Genomic DNA, 5,000 nt, shown 5'->3' with positions numbered 1-5,000 from the left:
GCATCTTCTACCTCTGTACAGGTTTGCAGTGTGTTTGCTTTTATTCATGTAGCCAGTGCTTTTATCCACTTCCATAGCAGTGTGGCTCAAAGATGCAGCTAAGCTATGCAGATAGTCTGTGCAGTTTAGCAGAGCGGTAAGTTTAGAAGTGCAGTTTAGTGATGTGGTTTAGCAGCGTGGTTTAGCGGTGCAGCTCAACAGTGCAGCTCAGCTATGTTGTTAAGCCGTGCAGTTTAGCAGAGCGGTAGGTTTAGCGGTGCAGTTTAGCGGTGCAGTTTAGCTGCGCGGTTTAACGGTGCAATTTAGTGGTGTGGTTTAACGGTGCTTCCTGGGTAACCTTGATGTTGTTTGTGCTTGGCTCTTCTATGTGAGCCCCTATTTGCATTGCTGTTTCTCCCCCTCTGCTAAAACAGCAATGCTCAGGTAGTAGGCTCATGGTAGTAGGCTATGCAGAGCTAGTTATTTGCCCCTCTGCTTAAATGAAAACCTTACCTCTATGGTAGTATGCAGAGCTAGTTATTTGCTCTCTGCTTAAATGAAAACCTTACCTCTATGGTAGTATGCAGAGCTAGTTTTTTGTCCTCTGCTTAAATGAAAACCTTACCTCTATGGTAGTATGCAGCAGAGCTAGTTCTTTGCTCTCTGCTTAAATGAAAACCTTACCTGTAGTATCCAGAGCTAGTTCTTTACTCTCTGCTTAAATGAAAACCTTACCTCTATGGTAGTATACAGAGCTAGTTCTTTGCTTTCTGCTTAAATGAAAACCTTACCTCTATGGTAGTATGCAGAGCTAGTTCTTTGTCCTCTGCTTAAAAGAAAACCTTACCTCTATGGTAGTATGCAGAGTTAGTTCTTTGCTCTCTGCTGTGAGAAGCATCATTGCTCTTGCCTTTATAGTAGGCTATGCAGTATGCAGATCTAGTATGCTGGCATACTTCGCTCTCTGGGCAGACAAACACTGTAGTACAGCCATCTACCTGCTCATTCCTAGTCCTGCTGGAATCACACTGTGTGTGTGTGTGTGTGTGTGTGTGTGTGTGTCTGTACAGTGTGTCACTATGACAGCCAGTTGCTCGGCCAGATGAGTTTGTGGGTTCGCCGTGTGGCACAGAACTGGCCATTTCTCCCACTGTCCCTGGGTGACACTCATTCATGTTGCAGTGAGGGGACACTGACTAAAGGGGTGCTACAGAGGGGTGACTCAATCTTATCTCTCATCCACTCTGCTGCGATTTGCTCGAGTCACAGAGGGCATATGGCGTTTTGTTTGTGTGTGTGTGTGTGTGTGTGTGTGTGTGTGTGTGTGTGTTTATCTGTCTATTAATCTATCTGTTCTTTATAACAGTATCTGTTCTTTTGCGTGTGTGTGTCTTTGTTTGTGTGTGTGTGCGTGTTTGTGTGTGTGTGTATCTATATTAGTGTTGTATTTGTATAAGGGTATGTGTGTGTGGGTGTGTATGTGTGTGTCTAAGGATATATACAGGGTTGGGTAGTAACGGATTACATGTAATCTGGATTACGTAATCAGATTACAAAAATCAAATAACTATAATCAGCCCAGATTACAATAAAAAAATTGTGTAATCAGATTACAGTTACATTGTTGGGGATTACCTGATTACATTTTATCATGCAAACAATGCAACTTTTTTATGATAGCCTAGCTATCTTTTAGTTTGACAAGCTTCGGGATTGCCCGTTCGATCCCCGACCAGTAGAAAAAATGTGGGTGGGGGAAATGGTTGAGCACTGCTCTCCCATGCCCACATCCATGGCTGAAGTGCCCTTGAGTAAGGCACCTAACCCCTCACTGATCCCCGAGCGCCGCTGTAGCAAGGCAGCTCACTGCTCCGGGTTGATGTGTGCTTCATCTCACTGTGTGTTCACTGTGTGCTCTGTGTGCTTCACTAATTCATGGATTGGGAGACCAAATTTCCCTCACGGGATCAAAAGAGTATCTATACTTACTTACTAACTTATTTAGTATTGGGGCAGGTCTCTCGGCACACTGCCTGATCTTTTCCTCCTAATCTTAATGTAGCCTCTTGTTTTAGTGTTACCGTTTACTTTGAGAAAGTCACCAGGTCCCCCTGGTTGAAAAACATCCCAAAGGAATAATTTTCTCACCCTCACAATTGAAATGGACATGGTGTCATTCAATCTCCATGTCCCTGGGTCAAAAAAAGCTAAATTCATTGTCCAGGTGTGCCCTTATAAAGGTTAAGCTGAGTTGTGCATGTTTGGAGAATAGTGATCCATGATCACATCCATGATGACTAAGTGATCCATTTTGGGATGGGGTGAAAATTTCAACCGCCAAAACACCACCCCAAAGTGGAGAATGGCTATAAAAATGTATTAGTTTTGGCTGTTTTCAGACAATGGGACCTGGTGACCTCAAAGTAAATGGTAACACTAAAACAAGGGGCTACATTAAAGGAGAATTCCGGTGTGATATTGACCTAAAGTGTGTTGAAACATGATACCGAGTGTATCGTGACTAAATTTAAGATGGCTGCAAACGCTAAACTTCGTGAAGATACTGTCTGTATAAATCGTCTTGTAAGTAAACTACCAGTGCTTTTTCAAAGTTCTCAATGTCTCGTTTTAAATGTCAGGGCCCTCGGAAGTCTACCAATTAAGTGTGGAGATACATTGAGCCTCGTAAATGGTGTAAAACAGTGATTTATTTGCATGGCTAGCCCGATGCCGAAGCACCACCATTGAAAAAGCTGTTTTGGAGTGCAGGGGACAAGCCGAGATGGGCTATGAGACATACGTTCACACTCGGTATCATGTTTCAACACACTTTAGGTCAATATCACACCGGAATTCTCCTTTAAGATTTTGGGGGGAAAAGATCAGTTAATTCACACAGGAATGCTTTACTCAGAGCAAAGAGATTTCTTAGATGTAATGAAATAATGAAGAGAAAAATAGAATGAGAATTCTTTCATCAATTCAGTGATGGTGTCTTTTACTTACAGTAAGGGACATATTTATTGAAGTAATCTAAAAGTAATCGTAAAGTAATCAGATTACGTTACATGTTTTTGGTAATCCAACTGATTACGTTACTGATTACAAAAATTGCCATGTAATTTGTAGTCAGTAATGGATTACATTTCAAAGTAATCTGACCCAACCCTGGATATATATATATATATATATATATATGTGTGTGTGTGTGTGTGTGTGTGTGTGTGTGTGTGTGTGTGTCTGTGCGTTTGTATGAGTCACTGGAGCCCTGTGCACAGAGCCAGCATTTGATTGATCCAGCAGGAATGTAGATGACTCAGGGGAATGGGCCGAGTCCAGATCAGCTCAGATCAGCGCAGTTCTGTGTGGGCACTGGCTGTCATTCTCTCTCTCTCTCTCTTTCTCTCTCTCCCTCTCTCTCCCCACCCCCTCTCTCTTTCTCTCTCTCTCTCTCTTTCTCCCTACATCTACAGGAGTGTTTTTGAAGAGTGAGACTGCTTTACCAAAGAGCACTACTTTACTTTCAAGGACAGCTCCATGTCAGACACGAGAAGGGACTGGTTTTGCACTTTTGAGTTGCATTGGTTGGAGACTTTTTATATTGTTGTTGTTGTTGTTGATATTGTTGCTGCTGCTGTTGCTTAGGACAAGAAGTAGGGCAATCTTTGTGCTTTTTTTGCAATGGATAGAAGTGAAGTTTGTTGTTTTGTTGAGGAGAACACTATAGTTTTCTCTCTCTCTCTCTCTCTCTCTCTCTCTCTCTCTCTCTGTTTTGGAACATATATCCAGACCAGTACGAGGGTAATTTTACTTTGAACAGGTCTCCTAATGTAAATATATGGCCCTTTATCTACGTTTTTTGCTTTTTGCCCGAGCAGTTTTGGATTCCTGCCGTGTCTATAAACAGGATAACCATTCAGACCATATTGCACTCCTTCAACACCCTTGGTAACACCGATTGTGGACCATTTGCTCGTGCTGCTTCCTGTGAATGCTTTAAGCTGTAGTGAGTTCTGTTTATATTTCTGTCTGCTTTCCAGACCTATGCTAATCAGACTCTGGCGCTAAACTGAACAGGCCTGTTTGGTTAGCAGATTACATCATGTTGAGTGTAAACAAGTCCATATGTGCTTCAAACTGGTGTGAATCGCACTTAACCATTGCTCAAGAAGACACCAGAGTGTATGTGTGTGTATGAGAGAGAGAGAGAGAGAGATAGGGAGATATATATAGAGTGTGTCTGCCTGTGTGGGTGAGAGAGAGAAAGAGAGAAAGAGGTGTGTGTGAGTGCTGGGTTTATGTGGCAGGTGTGTGTGTGTGTGTGTGTGTGTGTGTGTGTGTGTGTGTGTGTGTGTGTGTGTGTGTGTGTGTGTGTGTGTGTGTGTGTGTGTATGTGTGTGTGTATGTGTGTGTGTGAGAGAGAGAGAGATAGAGAGAGATAGAGAGTTCTCATAGGACATAGGTTGTCATTGGTTGTCATTGTGTCATGTTGCGTGTCAGTCACTGCTCTACTACTAAAATATTTTTTTCCAATAAATCCCAGTAATGTGTCATTAAAGATGACATGTTTTATATTAATTATCAACTAATAACCCATGTCCCATGTACTTAACATAAGACTGTAGGGCCTTTGCCCTCCTCAGAAAAAATGTTCTTTTTAAGTGAAATGTCAATCCATTATCATTGCAGTTGTAAGTAAATCCTGTAATTGAGAAACTTGTGCAAGTCCTATTAGAACTAAAGCCTGTCTATGGAGACCTCACACTCAGTGTTATTTGACATCTGTGCACTATAGAACTGAAGCAACCGTTAAGCCATCCTGCTCATCTATTAAAATATGTACATAATCCATTACATAGTACAATTCTTCTTTTAGCATGATTATATTCATAATCGGTGCCAGATGTCATACAGTAATATATTACATTTTAAATATATGAATTTGTGATGTCCAAGAAGTCTTCACCAGATCTTCAAGGATTTAAGTACGCTCAGACATTGTGCCTGAATTCAGGCATGGG

General features: G+C 41.7%; 1 protein-coding gene across 2 annotated transcripts in view; it reads left to right on the top strand.

The window, feature by feature from the left end:
* Positions 1 to 5,000, top strand: part of LOC143109358 (syntaxin-binding protein 5-like) — a 99,047-nt gene that overhangs the window by 55,170 nt on the left and 38,877 nt on the right. The window lies entirely within an intron of this gene.

This window comes from Alosa pseudoharengus, unplaced genomic scaffold (assembly GCF_046254945.1).
Source record: "Alosa pseudoharengus isolate Yale_2024_CS ecotype anadromous, Long Island Sound unplaced genomic scaffold, YU_APseudo_1.1 YU_APseudo_1.1_scf_7, whole genome shotgun sequence".
NCBI lineage: Eukaryota > Metazoa > Chordata > Actinopteri > Clupeiformes > Clupeidae > Alosa > Alosa pseudoharengus.
The sequence above is the reverse complement of the archived record's forward strand: the minus strand, read 5'-3'. Positions and strand labels throughout refer to the sequence as shown.